General features: G+C 42.8%; 1 protein-coding gene and 3 long non-coding RNA genes across 10 annotated transcripts in view; all 4 read right to left on the bottom strand.

Annotated features, from left to right (window-relative positions):
- The window catches only part of AUTS2 (activator of transcription and developmental regulator AUTS2), a 1212852-nt gene that overhangs the window by 980364 nt on the left and 207815 nt on the right, over window positions 1-24673 (bottom strand). The window lies entirely within an intron of this gene.
- LOC145532599 (uncharacterized) overlaps window positions 1-24673 on the bottom strand; it is a 185647-nt gene that overhangs the window by 54244 nt on the left and 106730 nt on the right. The window lies entirely within an intron of this gene.
- Window positions 13124-16568, bottom strand: LOC145532610 (uncharacterized). Its single transcript, XR_014073428.1, has 2 exons — window positions 15189-16568; window positions 13124-14339 (listed from the first exon to the last, which is right to left on the bottom strand). It is a non-coding gene; the product is annotated as an uncharacterized LOC145532610 (long non-coding RNA).
- The window catches only part of LOC145532590 (uncharacterized), a 35954-nt gene continuing 28639 nt past the window's right edge, over window positions 17359-24673 (bottom strand). The window contains exon 2 of the long non-coding RNA XR_014073408.1: window positions 17359-24214. This is a non-coding gene — a long non-coding RNA (uncharacterized LOC145532590). The remainder of the gene's footprint in view (window positions 24215-24673) is intronic.

The raw sequence follows: 24673 nt of genomic DNA, 5'->3' as shown, positions 1-24673 counted from the left end.
CTGACCAATATTGATGACTTCTAAGATGACAGGTGTTCTTTGTAGCTTGCTCTTCTGCCAACTGGCCCCAGAAATTAGTGAGATTAGAAATGGATATAGAGGAAATCATTTAAGGTTAACCTTGGATAAATACCCCAGTGTTTGGCTAATTCTCAAATTATACAAGATTCCTGGCTCTCCAAAAGCAGAAACTAAGAGAACACGCGTGACAAGTGAAAACGGAAAGGTAGGGGAAAGATGGACAGAGCAGAGAGAAAAACGGAGAAAAGATACAGATGGAAAAAATAATAAACAAGGGGATAAAAGGGAAGTGAGAATATAATTTATGAGAACAGGGAAAAGGAAATATAAGAAAAGCAAGAGTTTAACTGGTTTTGCTTTATTTGGTTGCAGCAGTTGCTTGCTTCAGGCCCAGGCTCAATAGGAAATTTTACGGGATTCTCTGGATCTGGCACTTCCTGGCTCCTTTTAGGAGCCCGGCAGCGGTAATGTTAAGTGCTTAGCATTATAACAGAGCTTTCTAAAGTAGCTTGTGTTTGAAGTCTGCATCAAGGCTGGGTTTGAGTTTTTGGCTTTGCATGCTAGCTGCTACACAGAAGGCCAGGATTATGCTGGCGGGAGCCGAGGAACACACAGAGAATCCAACACGCCAGAGCAAGTAGAGTTTATCAGATTAAAGTCATAAAGCTGAAATTCCTCCTGTGTATTATTTCACAGAGCTGGGATCAAGTGATTCAACAACATTCATTCTGTTGACAGTGAGGGAGGGAGCCTGGCTCTTTCCTAAACCTTCCTCCTGCATGAAGCCTTGGCTCAGAAAGCTTTGGAGACATGGCCTGACTGCTCCTTTATTCAGGTGAGGAAGGAAGACTAGGGAACTCTGCCTAAACCAGGTTCTCAAAGTGGAGTGTAGAGGAGGAGATTGGCTAGACCGCAAACAAAGCAACCTCCTTTTAAAATAATTTAAACTCGAAGACTAAAGGCCCTTCATTTCGTACACTTGGATGAAGAGTCTACTGGGCTGTCTTCCTAAATCCAGAGAAAATGACATACAATGGGATGAGGCTGATCAAGCTGATAAGAAGGGTGAAGTAGGGGAATGATACAGTATAATGAGGGGAGAATTGGTTTAATGGTGAAAAGAAGGCAGAGCAGCAGGTAAAAGCAAATGTAAAGGATTCACTAGAGCGACTTCCCTGGTAGTCCAGTGGCTAAGCCTCTGTGGTCCCAATGCAGGGGGCCTGGGTTTGATGCTTGGTCTGGGAATTAGATCCCACATGCTACAACTAAGACAGCCAAATAAATAAAACTTATTTATAAATTTTATTTATAAAATTTATAGCCAGCACAGCCAAATAAATAAAATTTAAAAGAAAAATGGATTCACTGGAGCTCTCTTGCCCCTCTCTCTCCAGGGCCTAGAACAAGGCTTCTCAACCCAGCTGCCCGTTTGAATCTCTTGAGAAACTTTCAAAACTACGTATTTCTTGGTGCTCACTCCCAGAGATTCAATAAATTTGAGAGGGGCTCAAGAACAACTTTTTTTTTTTTAATCTTTCAGATGATTCTGAGCATGGATGTAATTTTCTGTGGAGCAATTTATTTAATGTAATTACTATGGAATGTAATACACGTACCAGGAATATGGATTCTTCAAGACAGTCTAGGACAGATTTCCAGTTCAAGCAAGACTTTTCAGGATCAAGAATTCAGATAATAAGGGTTTACAATTAATATGAAGTTCAAATATGACCGACCTGTTATAAGGTCAAAATCCAATTGTTATTACATGATAATCAGGTCAATGGTGAGAGTGAATGCTTTTGGGGGCCCCAATTTCATACCATTTCATGCAAAATGCCAGGATGGATGAAGCACAAGCTGGAATCGAGATTGCCGGGAGAAATATCAATAACCTCAGATATGCAGATGACACTACCCTTATGCAGAAAGTGAAAAACTAAAGAGCCTCTTGATGAAAGTGAAAGAGGAGAGTGAAAAAGTTGACTTAGAACTCAACATTCAGAAAACTAAGATCATGACATCTGGTCCCATCACTTCACAGCAAATAGATGGGGAAACAATAGAAACAGTGACAGAATTTATTTTCTTGGGCTCCAAAATCACTGCAGATGGTGACTGTAGCCATGAAATTGATAGACACATGCTCCCTTGAAGAAAAGCTATGACCAACCCAGACAGCATGTTAAAAAGCAGAAACATCACTTTGTCGACAAAGGTCCATCTAGTCAAGTTATGGTTTTTCCAGTGGTCATGTATGGATGTGAGAGTTGGACCATAAGGAAAGTTGAGCCCCTAAGAATTGATGCTTTTGAACTGTGGTGTTGGAGAAGACTCTTGAGAGTCCCTTGGACTGCAAGGAGATCCAACCAGTCAATCCTAAAGGAAATCAGTCCTGAATATTCATTGGAAGGACTGATGCTGAGCTGAAGCTCCAATACTTTGGTCACCTGATGCAAAGAACTGACTCATTGGAAAAGACTGATGCGGGGAAAAATTGAAAGCAGGAAGAGAAGGGAGCAAAGAGGATGAGATGGTTGGATGGCATCACGGACTTGATGGACATTAGATTGAGCAAGCTTCAGGAGTTAGTGAAGGGCAGGGAAGCCTGGCGTGCTTCATTCCATGGGGTCATAAACAGTCAGACACAACTGAGCGACTGAACTGAACTGAACTGAATTTTATACCTGCTGCATGCAAGTAAGATGAGCACAAAGAGACAGGGAATCAGAGAGAACAGTAGCTCTCAATAGGTGGTTCCCAGACCGGCAGCCTAGGCATCATTTGAGAACTTGTTAGTATTTCAAATTCTCAGGCCCTATCCCAGACCTACCAAATTGTGAGGGGTGGAACCCAGCCATCTATGTTGCAATAAGCCCTCCAGGTAATTCTGCTGCAAGCTCAAGTTTGAGAAGGACTGAAGCACAGTAATACCTGATTACTAACTTTTCAATAAAGCAGCCTTGGTGCTCCCTGTGGACACCCAGGAGGGAAATTACACACTCTTGGAATCTCAGATACCTCCAGCCAACATCTCACAGTATCACCAACTAATGAGTATTTACCATCACCAAGACAGTTTCCTCAAAACCACTTTTTCATCTCTACTGCTTTGCCCTCAGGAGGGTGGTTTACAGCTATAGTATTCTTTGCTGGGAGGAGCAGATGCATGCTGTTTCTCTCCTGCAAAGCAAAATTTTTCAAGGATCTCTGAGTAAAACCGAGCACTAGATTTCCTAAGTAGCTCTTGCCATTATCCTCTTAGCTCACTGTTAATTTATTGAGTTACATCACTGAAAATTTATTAGCCTTCTGTGGCTGCAACATGAGAGGCAACCTGAGTAGGTGAAAAGGTCCTTGGCATTAAGGTCTCTCTACTATCCAACACCAGGTGATCCAGCTGAGAGAGGGGCAGGGGAATCCACAGCACACGGACTCTGGCTAGTGAGGGATCAGCCATGTTCTCTGAAGCGATCAGATGCTGAGGTCGTCAAGATCTTGTGACGGGGGATATACAGCAAGCAGCAACAGCAACTCCATTCTACAACTACCAATTGGTACACATATGGCTCCAGGGAACTCACTCCCATATTCAAAACCACCATTCAACTGTCAACTTACTTTCATCTACACTTCTTAGTAGATGAACAGAAGAAGAAAACACTGTTGCTATTTTAAACGGAAAAAACAAAAGATCCAAAACACTACAAAAGTTAAATTCAGATCCAGATCTTACAACTTCAACTGTATCGCTTCCTCTGAAAACAGAAAGGCATGTATTTCAGGCACCTGGAGGTCCTTCTCAGAATTTAGCACAGAGGCTACCTTAGGGATTACCATGACTTAAACAGTCTTTTGAAAATGTCACACAAAACACTAATTCTGCTTAGGGCAACTGAACAAATGAGTTAAAACCCTGAAAATTAAATCACTTACAAAGCATCACTTAAACCTATCGTTATTTAAACCATGTTGAGGGCCAAAGCCAAGTGCTTTTCAATTATGGAGTAAAGTGATATAAGGATTTTTATTTTCTCATTCTCTCAGCACTCTGAGAAGATTTAGTGTACAACTGGAAGCCTCCTGAGATTTGTTTTTCATCATCAATATGGAAGATTCTATCGTCTCCTGCCACTTAGGGCAGTTCTCCCTAAAGCTAAGCCATCTGGGATCCCAAATGATCCCAATTGATGCCCAAGACAAAGGCACAACACTTTCAAATAACTCAAAACAAACAACCTACAAATTCTGAGAGGTTAGTTGGGTACTGGCCTAGAGAAGATAAGTCATGACTTCTTAAAAGGCTTACAGTGACACTTAAAAGACCAAAGTAACTTGGTTTTTCAGACTCTCTGACACATTGAGAAGATGAAATTATCCAGCCCAGAATGAGGACATGCTTCCCGACCAGGGTTGGCAACAGTAATGAATGGGTCAGTCAAGAAACTGTTCAAACTTTGTTGTTGTTTGGACTCCAGAGTCCTCAGGATGTAGTAATCCTAGAGTTCAACATCTCACCTCCAGTGATGATACCCCACAGTTCTTTCAGGGCAGAAAACTCACAAAACATTGTCCCCTAGTTGTAATAATATAATTCAAGGAGAATTATTTTTATTCCTTCTTGAATAAAAAGTCCTTTTTATTCAAAGTAGCAAATGGCAAACAGATGAAAAAAATAAGTTTCAACCCTTCTCCTCCTTTTTATGGTTGGGGAAAGTGAGATGAGAATCATTATATAAACTATTTACTTGACCCTAGAGTTTTCTTCTTGAATAATGATTTCAGTGCTGTGATGTCTAGGAAAGTCTTTTCCTGTCCTTTCACTATTATAAACGTTTTCTGACTCTCAACCTCCAAAGGGATTACATTCAGTTCAGAGATGGGAAAAGGAGATGAAAATTATTGGCAGCCCTCAAAACAATACTTGTAAGTCAGCCTCAGAACTCTCCCCTGGACCAGCAATGAAAGATGACTTTCCCCTAACATGACGCTCTGTTACCCACAATTCTGAGTTCCCAGTGCTTTCTTTATTTGTGCCCTACACCCAAACCGAAGAAAATATTCAACTGTCTGGCTGGCTTTCAGTAACAGCTCGATAAATGTGTACTGAATGGATGAATGCACACAGATAAACATGCTTCATTATAAGGTGTTTGTACCTTGGAAATCAACCCTGAATATTCATTGGAAGGACTGATGCTGAAGCTGAGGCTCCAATACTATGGCCACCTGATGCAAAGAACTGACTCATTGGAAAAGACCCTGATGCTGGGAAATACTGAGGACAAAAGAAGAAGGGGGCAGCAGAGGATGACAAGATGGTTAGATAGTGTCAACAACTCAATGGACATGAATTCAAGCAAACTCTAGGAGATGGTAAAAGACAGGGGAGCCTGGTGCAATGAAGTCCATGGGGTCACAGAGAGTCGGAGATGACTTAATAATGACTAAACAACAACAACAAGGTATTTGGGACCCTCATTTTAACAAATCAGAAACATTCCCTCAGTAATAATGAAATCAAAGGTGGTTAGCTACTTCCAACAAGGATGTGATACAGATTTCCAACTTGTTACAACAATTAAAATAAATAAAACCAACTAGGCAAAGACTAGAAAAGAGACATTCTTGGAATTTAGGAGGAAGTACCACTGAGCATTCAAGTTAGACTGGACCTTCTTAGGAAAATAAAACAAAGAGAAAATATATCGAGTTATTTTGTCACTTTCCAACAGTAACAAATTTATCAGGAATGTTTTAAGAGACTTATATTTATCAGTTAGAATACACTGGACTGTAGGAAACAGAAAGCCAAAATAAAATAAAAATTTTAAATAAAAATTATTAAATAATTTTTTTTTCCTCATACATAACAAGAAGTCCTGAGGGTAGAACAAATATTAGGCTGCTTAATTCAGCAGTTCAACAATATGATCAAACACACGGTCTTTCTATCTTTCTTTCAGCTCTGCTATTGGTCTGTCCTCCAAGTCAGCTCATGGGGCAAATTTGGCTGCCGCCACAGTCAAGGCACCATACAGACACCAACCAGAAATAGAAACTGTGCATTTCTCCTCTTCTCAACCAGAAGGAAACTTCCTGCACCCATATAACATTTCCCATACTGCCATATGAGCAAGACCTGGACCTTTAACTGGCTTGAGTGCAATCACTGATTTAGACCTAGTCAGGATGTATCCTCTGAATGTAAATCTATGTGGACAGTGAACACCAAAGTGAAATCGGGCTTCTCCTAGCAAGGATGGGGGGTGAGCTGATAGATCTGGGTCAAGATCGCACAGAAAGATGTTAACCCTGCTTCCCAGTCCACTGATCAAGTTCCATGGAATACTTCTTTACAACCTGCAGTATGTGACATGTTTTGAGGTATGAAGTTCCCATGAAATAATTACTACAGAATGCCTTTGTCTACAAAAGTGACAAAACAAAACAGAAAAACCAAAGAGGAAGGAAACCAGGACATGGGCTTCTTCAGTGGGAAAAAACACTCGCAAGGGCACTGTGCTACAGACACGTGGACTGACAACATGAGACACTCCATGAAGGATTTCAGTGACTCAACTCAAGTATGGTACATAAATGACTGAATCACCCTTCTCTCCTCTCACATGAGACTTTAAGAGCCCCCTCTACTGCCAACCAAACAGATAAGCTTTGTTTATCCTCACAAAGGTGACAAGTCAAATACTCATTTCCCTTAAAAGGAAATGGGTGCTTTCGTTCCTTTTTTAAGTCCTTATGCTCTAAACATCGCACAATTGCACTCATCTCACATGCTAGTAAAGTAATGCTCAAAATTCTCCAAGCCAGGCTTCAGCAATACGTGAACTGTGAACTTCCAGATGTTCAAGCCGGTTTTAGAAAAGGCAGAGGAACCAGAGATCAAATTGCCAATATCCACTGGATCATCGAAAAAGCAAGAGAGTTCCAGAAAAACATCTATTTCTGCTTTATTGATTATGCCAAAGCCTTTGACTGTGTGGATCACAATAAACTGTGGAAAATTCTGAAAGAGATGGGAATACCAGACCATCTGACCTGTCTCTTGAGAAACCTGTATGCAGGTCAGGAAGCAACAGTTACAACTGGACATGGAACAACAGACTGGTTCCAAATAGGAAAAGGAGTACGTCAAGGCTGTATATTGTCACCCTGCTTATTTAATTTATATGCAGAGTACATCATGAGAAATGCTAGGCTGGAAGAAACACAAGCTAGAATCAAGATTGCCGGGAGAAATATCAATAACCTCAGATATGCGGATGACACCACCCTTATGGCAGAAAGTGAAGAAGAACTAAAGAGCCTCTTGATGAAGGTGAAAGAGGAGAGTGAAAAAGTTGGCTTAAAGCTCAACATTCAGAGAACTAAGATCATGGCATCTGGTCCCATCACTTCATGGGAAATAGATGGGGAAACAGTGGAAACAATGTCAGACTTCATTTTTGGGGGCTCCAAAATCACTGCTGATGGTGATTGCAGCCATGAAATTAAAAGACGCTTACTCCTTGGAAGGAAGGTTATGGCCAACCTAGATAGCATATTTAAAAGCAGAGACATTACTTTGCCAACAAAAGTACGTCTAGTCAAGGCTATGGTTTTTCCAGTGGTCATGTATGGATGTGAGAGTTGGACAGTAAGGAAAGCTGAGCGCCGAAGAATTGATGCTTTTGAACTGTGGTGTTAGAGAAGACTCTTGAGAGTCCCTTGGACTGCAAGGACATCCAATCAATCCATCCTAAAAGAGATCAATCCTGGGTGTTCATTGGAAGGTCTGATGTTGAAGCTGAAACTCCAATACTTTGGCCACCTCATGCGAAGGGTTGACTCACTGGAAAAGACCCTAATGCTGGGTAGGATTGGGGGCAGGAGGAGAAGGGGACCACAGAGGATGAGATGGCTGGATGGCATCACCGACTCGATGGACATGGGTTTGGGTAGACTCCGGGAGTTGGTGATGGACAGAGAGGCCTGGCGTGCTGCAATTCATGGGGTCGCAAAGAGTCGGACACGACTGAGCGACTGAACTGAACTGATGCTCTAAACAAGAAGAGCTTTGTGTGTTGTCCTCACATGCCCTTCATGTTTCAAATTTCTACTGAAGCATCCTCTGCAGCCGTATTGAGAATCCTGGGGGCGGGGGGACAGGACAGAGGGCTTCTTTTTGTTTCCTTTTTAATGGTTATGATCCATTTCTGCAGAGTAAGTCTGTCCTGGATGGTGACAAATATGCTGCACTAATACACAAGGGAAGTGGCTCCTGAGTACAAAAACCACTTTTCTGCATTTGAGATCTTCAACCCTGATTGCCTTTCTTACATTCAACCATAATTAACAATCTCTCTGGGATGATGCAGGAACCAGGAACAAAAAGAGGCTTTGCTTGCGAGAGGGTGAAAAGAGGGAAAAGAGAAAACAGCAGGGTGGAATGACAGAGCACACCATCCAGGCGGCACTGGGTGTGGCTTTTTCCAAAATTCCCAGCGGCCACAACCACTTCTCCATGAGACACTGGTGGGGAGCAAGGAGGGCATTTCCCACCCTTAGTCTATCAGGTAACTGGGGGAAACTCTCTCAGAAATTTCAGGAAATCAGTAAAGCTCAGTAGCCAGCTGGCCTGAGAAAGAGCTGAAGTGAAACACTGACTCTTTCCCCCTTCTGTCCTAGCCTTCCTTAACAGGGGAGTAAAGGAACATACTGGGCTTCCCAAGTGGCACCAGTGGTAAAGAACCTGCCTGTCAATGCAGGAGATGTAAGAGACGCGAGTTCAATCCTTGGGAGATTGAGTTCAATCCAGGGAGATCCCCTGGAGGAAGGGGCATGGCAACCCACTCCAGTATCCTTGCCTGGAGAATCCCATGGACAGAGAAGCCTTGTGGGCTACAGGGTCTCTACAGGGTCACAAAGAGTCAGACAGGACTGAAGCAACTTAGCATGCACACACAAAGGCAAACAGCAGGCACTCAATAATCTGTCAGATGAATGAGAACAATCCACAAACCACCCAGAAAATTTTTCTCTTCTATAATTGCATATATTAAACTTTCAACATTATCATTTTAAGCAAACAGCATAGGCTGGGGAAAATACTTTGCCTAGAAACAAAATACTACACATGAATATTCACACTCACAGTAGATTAAAAGTGAAAGCAGGCCCCTTGGTGAGAAAAAAAAAAAAATCACAACTGTTAATAAAAGATGACACTCTCTTGACTGTATCAAATGTCAAATGTACATTACCAGTTATCACCTGCATTCCACAGAGGCAAATGGAAAGCTGCTTAATATTAATGGACACACACACATACACAACCTTCCCAGAGGCGCTAGTGGTAAAGAATCCGCATGTCAGTGCAGGAGACGCAAGAGATGCAAATTCAATCCCTGGGTTGGAAAGATCCTCTGGTGGAGGAAATGGCAACCCACTCCAGTATTCTTGCCTGGGAAATCCCATGGACAGAAGAGCCTGGAAGGCTACAGTCCATAGGGTCGCAAAGAGTCAGACACAACTGAGCACAATGCGCGTGCACACACACACACACACACACACACACACACACACACACACACAGAGCAAGCATACACAAACACAAAGGATTCAAATTACGACAGCTGGGGAAAAAAAGAACCTTGGGGTTCCCTTAGTCACACTTATTATAGGTGTTGTGATCCAAGGGAAAGCACTCCCCAAAGCTGTGTATTGAAGGGATTTATGGTCAAAAGCCATAAATTTAAGGCCCAGTACCATCACCTAAGGCAGATCACTCACACTTACTGAGTCTTCAATTTTTTTTATTCATAAGGTGGAGACAACAGTTACTTGCCCTGCTAACCCACAGCCTTGTAGGAGATTTAAAAACAATCTTGCACATAGGGAATTAACACTATAACACTGTAGATAGGGAATTAACACACAAAAAAAGCACTACCTGATAACAAGAGGCTGCTCTTACTCAATATATGCTTGGTACTACTCAATCTGCAAACCACGCAAGTAACAGTTTATCAAACTCTAAGACCACGGTCGCTTGTGTTCACAGAATTCTCCCTTAATGAATAATTACATCTTCAGGCCCTGATGCCATCTGGGCTATCTAAAAAGGAAAAAAAAATAGAAAGAAAGAAGAATAAAAAGAGGCTCTTGTGTCCCTGAACAAAATAGTTATGCTATGTTTAAGAGCAAAGTAGGGCAACAGAGAACTTGCTTCCATTTGGTGTACAGAACCCACACTAGGAAGGACTAAGTATTATAGAGGTAATAAATGGCACTGCATGTACCACCTACACCTGGCAATTTATGTTGTACATAGCAAGCCTTTGTTGACCTTAATCAAAGATCAGTGTTATGCCTAAAGCATTTCAAAACTGGAGTCTTTCCCCCTCCTAGAACAACAAAAAAATAATATATGCTTGTGGACCTACTCCCTCATGGACCACAGAAGGGGAAATGACCAGCTGGTACATCTGGGCTCAATTCCATCATTTTAGTCATCGAAAACTAGTAGGGAAGGAAGGCGGAACTGACATCTAGTATATGCCCGGCATTACGCTGGCTCCAGAGGATTCAGATACCACAGGTACAACTGCTACCCTCTGAACTGTATCCAAGCACAACTGCACCATGCCACTGTCGAAACGGGCACAGTGATGGGAGACAACGGAATCCCCGCTTAGAAAAACTAGAACTTCTCTCATTCCACTGGTTCTTCCATCAAAAGGAATTCCTTTCCTGTTAGTGCTTCTCAGTCTAGTTACACACTGGAATCACCTAGGGAATTTTTTTTTTTTTTACAGCATCAATTTTCAGGCCCCATGTTAGAGCAACTATATATCTGGAATTGTGGCCCAGGCACTGGAGTTTTTTTAAAAAGCTCCTCCAAGTGATTCTTGTGATCCTAAAGTTTGTTGAAAAGTGAAAGTTGCTCAGTTGTGTCCGACTCTTTGCCACCCCATGGACTATGGAATTCTCCAGGCCAGAATACTGGAGTGGGTAGCCTTTCTCTTCTCCAGGGGATCTTCCCAACCCAGGGATTGAACTGGGGTCTCCTGCATTGCAGGCAGATTCTTTACCAATTGAGTTATCAGGGACTGGGAACCACTAACTCAGGTCCTTCTGTCTCAGCAAAGTTTCCTTTATAATGACATATGGCAGTAATCCATTTAGCATTAGAGGTCTAAAACTGTTAAAGGACACTTGGCCTCATTCATATGGATCACAAAAATTAGTATTAAAAAAGACAACTGCCTAAAACCCAAAGAAAGCTCTATTTACTAGGTGAGTAAGAAATTTCTCCCTTGAGTAGCCCAGGAAATTATGTGTCAGTAAACATATTTCCTGCATTTAAGTTACTATCCACACAAAATCATCCGTGAAAATGAGGCACCCAGAATGTAGCAAAAGTATTTTCTGTTTATTGCTCAACCTCACCAACCTTTTATTAAGTTAGTCATTAAAATTCTTATTTCACAATCTCCAAAATAGATGCAGCTTTCAATTGCCTTTCAAACTTGACCAAAAATACACAGATACAGAAGCAGGTGCAAAGCTCAATTTCACCAGTAACTACCCCACACTTACAAACCAGAGTGAGAACTATGGCCACTGAATGTATCAATCCTTATCTGACTGTTCTCTTTGTGGCCTCCCAAGACCAAAGGAAAGGTGAAGCTGTTCACAGAAGAAGCAGACATACTGAAATGGCTGGTCCAGTGAGGCGCATCCTCAGAACTAAGGAATTCTGGAGCTAGTGGAAAGAGCACAAACAGCAGCCCAACCAAGAAAAGGAGAAAATAAGCTGATTTCTGATCCTATAGAATTTATACTTCTGCCACAAACAGAACCAATTTCTACAAATGATAATAATGATGACTAATGATCTGTCATAATTATTAGTGACTGATGTATTGAGAATGTATATTTAGGGATGAAGCTAAGCACTAAATCCTCACAGTATCTCTGAGCTATTATCTCTAGTTTACAGCTGAAAAGAAAGAGACAAAGGCAAGTAATATCTGGGTCAAAAATCACACAGCCTGGATTTGAAGTCAGCATGATCTCTTCAAAATACTACTTCAGAATCATTTCTCAATTCCTCTGAAAGTACCTAACAAAACCACCTCAATACCTATCACACCCCTTCCTCTTTGGCAGTAATCCATTTATCATTAGAGGTCTAAAGGACACTTGACCTCATTCACATGGATCACAAAAATTAGTATTAAAAAGAGATAACTGTTCATACAAAACACTTACAGTTTTCCCTGTGTCACTGAGACTTTCCTGCCTTTGTTCCACCTAACAATCATAAATGTCTTCAATATTTAACAAGCACTTCATTTTATGTGCACATAAAAACCAATGTCATGACATCATGTGGCATGAGCTCAAGTGATCCCCAACGTAAGCAAAACCTGTTGGTCACTTGGCCTAGCACGGCAGTATCAGTTTGATGTGCTAGTTTACCCTAATAAAAACAGCAGTCAATAGTTAAGCACACAAGTCAGTAAACTGAGAAGACTTGTATTAACAGCAGGGGTAATTTACTAACTTGCTGATAGACCATGCTGATGGACTTTAGCTGCTGGGGGACATATGTTTAGGCATCTTTTCATCGCTGCTGCTGACGTACACTTCAACAAGCAGGTTCCTTTCAAGGACTCCTTATCTAAACAAATTCCCCCCGTGTCTCCACAAGAACCTGCAGAGTGGAGTTCAAACTTAATGAGGCATGCAGCCTTATCCCACTGCTAAGTCATCTACTGTCCTGCACAATCGAATTTCCAGATGTAACCTGATACCCAAAAGGGTCTCCCCTCAGCTTCTACTCAGGAGAGGGGAGCAAGGCAGCTGGAGCACCCCACCTGGGAAGGTGTCAAAAAAGGAGGAGGAGAGTAAGCTGCTGAAAAGGAGATTCAGGTGTGGAGATAAAATGACTTACATGGTTGCATCTCCCAACATTGCTAAGTAAATACCAGTATGCATACTAGGAGGTGAAGATAAAAACAAATACCCTGAATTAAACAACTCAAAGTCCCTAGTTTATTTAGTTGTGATCTTTTCTCTCCTCTTCTCCCTAGCATTTCATTTTGGACTCATTTTTGTCCTTTGCAGAATATGAGGACCTTTGCCAAAAGTAAGCTGAAGAACAAGCAGGACACTGAAAACCTCCATGTCCTAAAATTGCAACCTTCACAGCAAAGCGCAAAAGTAAGAGCCATATGTACATTCTTCCGGTTTTGCTTTTTTTATATGTATGTTCTGATGGGACCACGATTCAAAGAGCTGCCTAGGCCAATGCTGGGTCAAAGAACCCATTCTCAACTCTGATTTCTAGACCACTGGTCAACAAAGAAAACAAAACAGCCCTTAGGTCTACTTTTGAGTGGTGCAAGATGCTATCTGTCCCCTGCTGAAGCTTTCAAATACATTTTCATGGAAGGAACTTTAAAGTCCTATGCTCTTGTTTCCCTCTCTCTTAACAACTCCTCCCAGCAGATCTCTGCCAAGATAACCACTGCTCAATTCTAAACAAAATGCATCATTCTATTTGCCAAAGTTTAGCATCTAGAGCAGAAAGGGTACAGGCTTTTCAGGCAAACAGATCTGGGTCATCTAGAATTTGCCACTTCTCAGCTACACAGCCTTTGGATCTTCTGCAAAAAAATTGATTTCCATATCATTAAAGGGGTGATCACAGTTAGATACACCAGTGACAGTTGTAAGGAGTTTATCAAACTACCCATGGAAGACATTGGTGGCTAGTCCATTGTTTCTTCTTTTCCATTTTCAACCACCATGACCCCTTATTGCTGCCCACACCAGCACTTTTCTAGAGCTGCACTAGTTCAAACCCTGGTCGTCTCTCACTTTAACAGTTGGAATAGCCTTCTAACCTATCTACTTCCCTCTAGTCACTGACAGCCCTCTCATTAGAGTCATGAAATGTGTAGGAACTCTCATCTTGCCATAACTTTCAGTGGCTCCTTTTTGCCTTTAAAAACAGAAACTTACTAGACGTTAGATTTTCTTTTCTCACACCCTGACTTCTCTGGATCCACGCCCACCCCTACGTTAGATCTCAGATCCATCTCTCCAGTACACACAAAGCACTTTACCTATGCAGGCATCTCATCCCTTTAAAACACAGTTACCCCTATTTTTCACCAGTACCACAGGCCTCCCACTTTTAAAACAATGGCTTTAGGTAAACCTGGACTTTCCTGCTGGCTCAGACGGTAAAGAATCTTCCTGCATTGCAGGAGACCAGGGTTCAATCCCTGGGTGGGGAAGATCCCCTGGAGAAGGGAATGGCTGCCCACTCCAGTATTCTTGCCTGGAGAATTCCACGGACAGAGGAGCCTGGTGGGCTACAGTCCTCCACGGGGTCTCAAAGAGTTGGGTAGGACTGAAAAACTAACAGTGGTAAATATCCTCTTCTTGAGATCCTCACTTTATTAAGCCTCTCCAGGTGCAAGATCCCTGGCCCCAATTAACTGCACCCCTGCCAGAGGTGAGAAAAAGAGATGAACCCACATTAGAATTCAACCTGTGAGGAACATTTTTTTCTTCTTAACAAAACTAAGTTCTGTACTTGACATTTATTTTTCTTGGCTCGAGTTTTGAGAGTCCACCTTCTCCCACAATGAACTGTGCTCTTTGAAGGAACCATCACACACATGCACTCATTCACACTCCTCTCCTTCCCTCTCTCCTAACTCATTTCTCAAAACTTGGCTCCACATTCCCCTCGCCCAGGAAATACTGCTTTGATGATCCACAGCCCCCTTCCTCCTCTGACCTCTTTCACACCTAATGCACAATTCAGGTTAGCATCTCACTGTAGAGTATCTTATTCTCTCCTCTTATGAACTCTACAAGCAAGCAACCCTTAATTCCACGTGCCTTACTAATTTATTCCCCTAGAAGTGCTCAGCCTAATACATAGGTTCTCAGACTTTAGCACAAATCTGAATCATCTGCAAGTGTTAATCTTTCAGTCATGTCCAACTTTTTGCAATCCCAGGGACTGTAGCCCACCAGGCTCCTCTGTCCATGGAACTCTCCAGGCAAGAATACTGGAGTGGGTTGCCATTCCCTTCTCCAGGGGATCTTCCCAACCCAGGGATCAAACCTGGGTGTCCCACACTGCAGGCAGATTTTTTACTGTCTGAGCCACCAGGGGAGCAACTGAATCATCTGCAAGGGTTTGTAAAACAGACTGCTGGCACCACCCTCCAGGGTGTCTAATTCTTCTGGTGATTACAGGGTGGTCACTGTGAATCTGCAATTTCCAGAGGAGGAGGATGCTGCTGGTCTGGGGACCACACTTGTAGAAACACTGACCTAAATTCTCTCCAAGTGAACAGAATGCACCTTTGGAGCCAAGAACTCATACTTCTTTTGTGTTTCACAAAGCTGGGCACAGAGAAGCTGAGTGATAAATATCTCAATCGATTGACTGATTGCCTTTGTATGTCATTCTCTCCTGCCATGTGGTAAGGTTTCTCCTCCCTTCCTCCCATACGATCCACTGCAGAGTGCCACTGCAGAAGTAGCTCTGTATCAATCCTGTGCTTATATTACTTTCCAAGCAGTACCATCTGATTGGAGCAGGGCAGAGGAAAGCACACCTCATAAACTCCATGAAATGCAGCAGCAATTAGCCTCGTGGGACAAGAAACTAAGTCTTAGGTAGAACAGTCTCCTTTGAAAAATACAGGTCCTATACACCTCAAGACTGGCTCATACTTTAGTTACAATAAAGCTAGTTCAGTTATAATAAAACTCTCTGAAGATGCCGATTTCTGGGAAACTTCTTCCTTACGCCTGCTACCCACTGTGTGCACCACGATGCAGGCAACTAATAGCTTGCACAAGCAACCCAGCATATCTATCAGTTCACAGGAATCCAGTTTTTTCCTTTAGGAACAATTAAGCCACAGCATCAGGGGGAAGATACAAATTGACAGAGTGCCTAGAATTTCCTGAGGAAACATTTAAAGACCCGCTGAGGATGGAGGGCAGTTGCGGTGTCTCTGCAGTACTTAATCACACCTTCTCATTCAAGTCAAGGAGCTGAACTTGGAGAGCATTTCCCTGGCTCATTTCCCCACGTCAGTTGTGGAAAGGGGAGGAAAGGGTGAGAAGGCGGCAACAACGTCAAGAAAAGTTTCCTTGATTTGGATCAAATTTTTTATTTCTACTTAAAAAGGAAAACCCATCATCATTGCTTGGATTTATTTGATGTGGTGCCTTACTCCTTTCCGTTCAAAAGTCATTTCTATTGAAAGTGCCCTTGCTGGGTCCCCTGTACCATTTTTCCTTAGAATCAAGCTCTGGGCTTCTGTCCTTGGAAAGATCTGCCCCTGCTGGCAGATCTGTTGTTCCCCACCCACCCACACCCACCCCGCAAAAAAACAAAAAAAAAAACCAAGGAGAGGGACATGCTTCCCCTACTCAGCAAAATTCAGAATCTCCTTACTAAACACAATCAAATCTTACAAGGCAGTGAAGTGATAACCCCTAAGCAGAAAGCCCATGAGACGATAAACATCTTATAAACAAAAAGGTCACAGGCCCAGGTGTTTACGAGCCCCAAAGATGTTTATGGCTATCCACTCAGCTAGAAATCTGCTTTCAACCTGACTCTCTCTTCTTTATTGCCAGCTACATTATTATTATTCTCCAATTATTTTTGGAAAATCCAAAGCAAAGAGGACTATAAAGAAGCTTTATGAAACTGTTGAGCCAAATCAGTATGCCAGAAACAAATCAATGCTTCGGAGAGTTCTGAATACAATTATAGGCAAACAATAGTCCAGTGTGTCTGGTAATCTTCCTCCAAACCATTATTGCATAGATTAAAAGATTACAGATATCCCTCTTTGCTTCTCAATATTAATAGTGATATAAAGCACATTTAATAAACCCAAACTGCCACAGCCCTAAGTTGGATTATGGGTCTGGTTCTTCATAAACTGACATGTACATGCAGACTCAGTTTAATAATATACAATCTCGGGTCAATCAAAATCTACCCTCGCCAGCCTTCTATTTATTATCACTTTTGCCACAACCCAAACCCAATCAGATACTGTCCTAAAACTCTCTTGGCTGGCAGCTGCACAAAAATCTGCACAGCATCAGCATAACAAGTGACAGGCCTCCCCATCAATTACAACTCTGAGGGAAAGACAGCTTCGGCGGGGACATAACCCCACAGTCACACACCACCTTCGCTTCTGACGGACCATCAGATCAGAAAGGAAGCTGTCACCAATGGAGAAAAGGAGCCCGGCTCCTCATTAGCCAAGGTTTTCTTTTTGTTTCTGTTTCTTTTTTTTTTTTTTCCAACATACATCAAGGAATAATCATGGGCCAACTCAACTCTGACAGCTCCTTATGTAAATGGTATTTAAATGCAGGCAAACAGCTCACAAACAAAGAGGCTGCAGCTAGGTTGGTGCTCACAGACCCACTCAGACTAGTGTCCATGCTGTGGGCCTGTGGGTTTTATCTCCTGCCAAATGACCAGAAGCATCACCATGAACACAAAGATGTTATTATGGGGCTTTGCAGAGAGTGGAGATAGGTTGTGTGCATCCTGTTGGGTTCCAAAGGCAGGTTTTCCTACAGCAATGGAGTGGAACTACCTCTGGGACCACCCACATCCCAAGGCAGTACTCTCTCCTTCCACTGAAGGCAGCCTGTGGCTTTAATCTCATAACACCATTCTTACCAGGCTCTCCATCCTCTAGTGACTCTTAATACAAATTCTACATTCTCTCAGCTGTGACTCAAGGCCCACTTTCCCCACAAAGTCCGCCTCCCTCACCAACCCACAAGAACTTACTCACATCTGATTTCCTGTGGCGCTCACACAGAACACTGCACACCGGAGTACTGGAATAGGCTGTCCTCAACAGTCCTCCAATTGTTAAGTACAGGTCTTGTTTCTCCAGATGACTGCTTAGCCAGACATCTTCTATTTCTCCACATAAAGTACCCATAAGACCTGGTACACTAAATACAGCCTTCAGTAAGAAATGAGTAAGACAGGGATGTTACCAATGGTAGGCGTAGGGGTGGAAGCTATGAGGATGAGCTGCTAGAGAGCTGGGTTCTTGGCAATAAAAGCATAAACATTCCTTCCTCTAAGCTTCCCCAGCACTCTGCTCTTATTTTAGTTATCAACTTACCATACAAGTTGGTTTTGTATTTTTATATTTGCTTCTCACATCAGAACTAGTGACTCTCAGTAACATAGTTGCATCCTAGTCTGTCTCTCCAGTGACTGATCAGAGTGAGCCTCTGATGACAATGATGGTGGTGGTGATGATGAAAATAAGAAGAGGAAGAGCAAACATCTACCGAGTACTTGCTATTTAGAAACACTTCATGAAAGCCTGTTTTAAGTACTTCAAAATAACCTTACTAGATAGAGTCTATCACTGTTACTCATCATTTTACTGATCAAGGAATTGAAGGTCCAAGGGGAAGTTCCCTGAGGTCACAAAGCTGTCCGGCTTCAAAGTCCACGCGAACCAAACACGTCCTGAATGAGTGAGTGGCATACCCTGAGCAGGAAGGTAACTGCAGTATATAGAAGCAGTGGATTTGGGAACAGATAACACAACTAGAATCTTGGCTCTGTCACTGGATAAGAGACCAGGGCTGATTTATAACTTCTCTGGCCCTTGACAAAACCTCTTATAATTCTTATGGGAAGAGCAAACATTAGTGAAAGCTCTTGGTCAACTGTACCACACTCTACAGTTACCAGTCAACTGGCTCAAAAGTGAGCCCGTTGTAATAATCCTCGATTAGTGCCAGGGGACTTCTGATACCAGACAAGATGGAGCAAGAAGGTACCATTGACAGCAGCTGGGAACACCATGGGCAGAAGGCAAGAGCACAGCAACAACGTGGAGAAGCCCCTCTGTGAAGCCAGCCTGCACTTCTAGCGCTCAACCAGTGTCACTGCACATAAATTTCAGTTCCACCCTACCCCAGATTCTGATCTCAACCAGAATAAATGAGTTTAACACATATAGGAAAGTACAAAGCCCAAACTGACTCAATCTGCTAATAGTCTTCTAATATGCCTGGGGAGGACAGAATGTGATTGGATATGTTAATTTCCAAGAGCTGATGAAATGACCTGAATTTCACTGAAAAGAATGGAAATTAAATAAACTAATGGACGGTAAAGTACCCAGCACCATGCCTGAGAAACATGGATGACCAAAAAGTGTTTCCTTCCTCCCTTTTAGAGATCACCAGGAAATAAATGCCTTCAGATATCAGAAATCTTTGGTTCCATGTTAATTGTCTCCCAAGGAGAAAGTTTGTGCTCACAGTCAATAGCTATCCTCAGAAACTGATGCCCCAAACTGAGACATCACTTCTATCCTCTGTAGTACTCGGATTTCAGAGGCAAAAGGCCTCATCTGTCTTCCCACTAGAAGACTGTGCAGCAGATAGCATGACCTCTCTTGACTGAACTCAGACTGAGAGTCACCCAAGTCCAAACACAAATTATTGTCTCCAACAGTAAGTCACTGGCTGATGGGGGCCTCATGGGGGCCTCTTAGAGTGTGAGAAATAGTCAGGGAAAGTTCTGTTGTCTCTCACCATCTATATATAGAAATATGCACAGCTGAAATGTGCAGTTCATTATCCAAAGTCTCATTTAAGCATTAAAAGAAACAAACAAAAAAGATCAGAAAGCAGTCTGTAAAAGATGCAAGACAGCAGAGCATTTCCTCCAACGTACTAAAATCTACTTGTCCTGATCTTGTTTCCTTTCGATAAAAAGATCTGTCATCCCAAAGATGACTTTCAGATTGGTGCTTCAACTTGATCCTTTCAACTTGACAACTCTGTCCCTTATCAAACTTCCTGATAAGGATGTACTGTCTAGTCTACAGGAAAAAAAAAAAAAACTTCCCAATTTCAATAAAAAGAGGTAAATCAGACTGCATGCAAGATGCACAGTAAGGGAAGGCAATTAGCTACACAGATGGGCTATGGAAGTCTTTGATGCCTTATCCCATTTTGGCATATTATCTGAAGATTCTACAAGATGGTAGCTTAAAACCGTTATCAGAAGACTAGCTGTAAATGTTTTTATAGCAAAGCCAGGGTGATTTGCAACTGAGGTATCACTATTTTAAAAAATAAAATTTAACTGAAAAATAATGGGCTTCTCTCTCTGTCTCTAAAAGAGGGGCTAGCTCCATAAAAGAATGCCTATTATTGCTGAAGAAAGGAACTGCTGCTGCCTTTCATTCAGATGCCATGAATGCTTTTCCTGTTGGCCACAACACTGTCAAGGGCGGCGCATTCTTGGCAAACCCTGCCTCATAAAGAGGGCAGCCCCTTCTCTGCAAGGACCGGCCCCCCTACATCTCCAGAGTGTGTGCTCCCCTCCCCCCACGCCGCTGGGCACACACTGCGCACACATAAAGTCCCTGCGGATTCTTCCAAGTGCCGATTGTGCCCCCAAGTGCACATTCACTGTGCAGATGTGAAAGCAGGGCTGTAGGTGACAAAGGGAACATGGCTCCTATTCTTTGAAGTCCTATTCAGGAGACTGGGCGAGAGAGGCTCCAGACTGTGCAGGGCTCTCTGCTTCAGAGGCCCTCACCCGGGTGGCCTGGCTGGGAGCTGGCCACTGGTCCAGCAGGAAGGATCCACACAATGGATCCACGTCATGCAGACACCCTGCCAGGACACACGTCTCCTGCCAGGCGCAACCCGTCCACAAAAAGAAGCTCCCATCTTCCCCTGGCTTTCTTTTTTCCCCACTCTCACTTTCTCACTCCACTTCTGCCTGAGCAGAAACCCAGGGGAAGCAGCGGGTGGGGGCAGGAACGTCACCATTTCCTATAAGGAACAGAGGAAAACAAATGACGTGGTTCAGCTTTTCACAACATTTGTATAGTATTTACAAGGTAGACCAGTGGGGCTTAAAATTTATGGTGCCAAGAAAATGTTAAAGCAACAAAAAGTACGACTCCCTAAAACTGCAGAATCTTTAAACCAGAAATTTACAATGGGTTTTTCTTGGCAAGGAGAGCCTCAATGGAATAATGGTGAAATTGTACTTACCCTGAGGATGTAAATGGAAATACCACACTTGCTGGCACAGCCCAAGGTCTCAAGTGCCCTGGACCTAACTGCCATTTTCATAAATGCAGTCCCTATTGAACCACAAGCAGGACTGTGAACCTTCCCTCACCCAGTTGCTGACTTCTCCCTTTTTCTGTTGACCAAAATCCCCCTATGTGCCCACAGGGTCACCCCAGCTAATACCCTGAATTCTGAGAAATGTCTAACTCTGATGATTAGGCAGGAATACTTGAAACTTACCAGAAACATTCAAACTATTTTCAAACACTCCCCTTATCCTATATATAGGTAGCTTCCCAGGTGGCTCAGTTGATAAAGAATCTGCCTGCAACGCAGAAGGCCCAGGGTTTAATTCCTGGGTTGGAGAAACCCCCTGGAGAAGGAAATGGCAACCCACTCCAGTACTCTTGCCTGGAAAATCACATGAACAGAGCAGCCTGGTGGGCTATTATTCATGGGGTCACAAGAGTCGGACACAACTTTGTGCTAAACCACCATCCTATATATGAGTCCACAACTAGGAAGAAGGATGTACGAGAATTAATAATCAGAAAGCATCCAATCTGTGCACCAGAGACAACATCAGGCACTTTGCAAACGTTATCTGACATACTCTTCATAATGATCACATGCAGTAGGCAAAAATCTCATTTATGTGGTAGAGAAACATAGGCTGAAAGAAGTTAAAGAATTTTCTCAAGGTAGAACATCTATCAGATGGGGGAGGATGACAAATCCAGCAGTGTGGCTCTCACATCTGACCCCACAGTCACTGTTCCTCTAGGCTACACATTCTCTCTCCAAGTTGGCTAGAATAGCTGGCCAATGCTTACTCACACTTCAAAGACTTCCTATATCCTTGCCGTATGCCAGGCATTGTTTTAGCACTGGGGACACAGGTGGACAGGACCTCCCTGGCAAGGTGACACGTAAGCAGAGCTGAATGAAGTAAGGGTGAGTCACACGTACATCTGAGTACAGAATATTCCAGGCTAGGAGAATAATAGTGCAAAGACTCTGAGGTTGGGAAGGCATGGCTTGGTTTAAGAACAACAAGAAAGCTCAAGGGTCGGAGAGGATCAATGAAGGGGAGAGTGGAGATGAGGTGGGAGACAGCGGGTTCCAGAGCATGCAGTATTCTGGAGGCCACAGTAAGTACAACCTTAGAACTGCATTCTCAGTGAAATGGAAGACTAGTTGGAGGATTCTGAACTGAGGAGTGATGTGATCCAAAGTACATTTTAAAAGAGCCACTCTCGCTGCTGAGTGAAGAACACTCTGCAGAGAGACAGAGGTTAAGAGCTGGGAGGCAACTGCAATGGGTGAAGGATGATGGCAACGGTGGTGATGAAAAGTGGCTGATGAGAAGTTCTGCTCAGTGTGGTTTTAGCCCTCGGTGTCTGACAAAATCATTCCTTTTCCATTCTCAAAAGAACCTGGATCCAGAATCCAAGGGTTAAAAACAAGCCAGGCTAACAACAGTCAAGTAGTTATCAGTAAACAAAATCCAGTGCAAAGCTGTAGGCCACAGCAAAGGATTCGCCGAGGGCGTGCTTGAGCCAACGGAGAACCAGCACTTAGAAGAATATGTCATGTTCAGGTGAAGTATGACAAAAATAAATTTCCTAGCATTGCTTTTTGGATGACACTTTCTGCCCTCCAGGTACCGCCTGGCATCTTGGAAACCCTTGTGCCCAAACTTATCATGCAATGCAATCAACATAGCATTAAGTCTGGCATAAGCTGGGAGGAACCAGAATATTTGTGCTGAATGGAAAATGTAACCTCCTACTCCCACCTTGCCAATTGCGAGAAGTGTTTTTAAACATAATATCACTTGTTCTTTGCCTGTGTCTTTTTATTTCTCCTCCTAGAAACACCCTAATTATCATGCCAAAGAGTTGGGGAAAGATGGCTTTTATGTGGTTTTATCTCCCAAACACAGTATTGTCATGGGTTTATTTATTTGTGTTTTTACAGTAACGCAATGCTCTCCTATAATTGAGACTACTATGAAGAGGGCTGGCATGTGTTTTCCACAAGATTATAGGCAATTTCTGTTTTCAAAGCTAGTATTGCTTGCTGGAAAACTCACTTCCTATGCTGAACTAAATCCACTAAGCCAAAATTTTACATTCACCTGGTCTGTATTATAGCATTGCAAATAAGACTAGGAGAGACAATTCCATTTGTGCATTGATTCAAGCAGTATTTACTAAACCCCTATTGCATCAGGCACTGAGGGGGTGAGAAAAAAACAACATAAAATAAAACAACAGTCCTTGCCCTCCAGGGGCTCTGAATCCAGACCAGGAAACACACAGAAATGACTATGCTACAAGGCAGACTGTGATAAGAGCTATAATAGAAGTAAAACAACATGCAATGGAAGAACAGGGAAATGAAGGCCTGATCCCACCTGGTGGGGAGGGGTGGTTCTGGGAAAAGTTATAATGTAAATAGGACCTTCAAGTTCTACAGGCCTGGGAGATGTATCCTAGTAGGAGCACAACAAGGCCAAAGGCACAGGAGAGGGGAAAGCCTGTGAGAAACTGAAAAATTATCAGGAGGGTTTTCAGTCTGGAGTATAATTACTTTTGGGGTTGGGAGGTAGAGGCAACTTAGAGATAATAAGGTACAAATACGATCTGAAGAGGGATGCATGGTGCCTGTCTCTGGAGTCCCCTCCTTGACTGAAGATTTTGGAGTGGGATATTCAGGGACACTGGGGAACCATTTCAGGCATCTAAGTAAGAAGAGAAAAGATTGTCATGTCTCAAATAGCCAGACACATGCTAGCCACCCATGCCCGCCTCTTAAAACTTCACAATGATGAGACCGCGTTGTCCATCATCACCCCCAGATCACAGGTGGGAAAACAGAGTGTTGGGTCAAGTCTTATCTGGTTCAGGTTTCACCCAATCCTTCCCACTGCAAACGCTGAGATCTTCCGAAAGGAGAGATACACAAGGTGTGAGGAGAAGCATGAGAAACACTCCCAGGATGTATGACTCTAATCATCTGGCAACTTCTATCTCTAGAAAGTTGAGGAAATACATGCTTCAGTATCGATTATATGTAAATATAAAAATGTTTCTTTCAAGAACATTTTTTGAACACGCTGTGTAGGACTGGCGGCATAACACTGTCAGCTTTTTTAGAGTATGCCTTGTATTCCTCAAAGAGCTTTTAAACATAATAGCCGACATACTTCTAATGGCAAATCCATTTTACAAATGATCTAACAAAGGCCAGAAAGTAGTGACTGACCGAAGGCCAGGTTGTCAGTTTCTTCTGAATCCCAGGCCACTACCATCTTTCCCGGCCCCACAAGGAATGTTATTAGTTATATTCTACTGGAGGAAAAATCACCTGGAAATACATAATCCTTTTCAAATTTATTCTTCAAATCCTCCACCATCTTCCTCTCTTTCTCTTAAAAACCTGCTCCTCCATCTTCACCATTGCCACTCCTACCTCTATCAGACTCTGAATG

Source organism: Giraffa tippelskirchi, chromosome 13 (genome assembly GCF_054371585.1).
Source record: "Giraffa tippelskirchi isolate mGirTip1 chromosome 13, T2T-mGirTip1v1.2.pri, whole genome shotgun sequence".
Lineage (NCBI taxonomy): Eukaryota > Metazoa > Chordata > Mammalia > Artiodactyla > Giraffidae > Giraffa > Giraffa tippelskirchi.
Note: the sequence above shows the minus strand (reverse complement) of the source record. Positions and strands in the feature narration are given on the sequence as shown.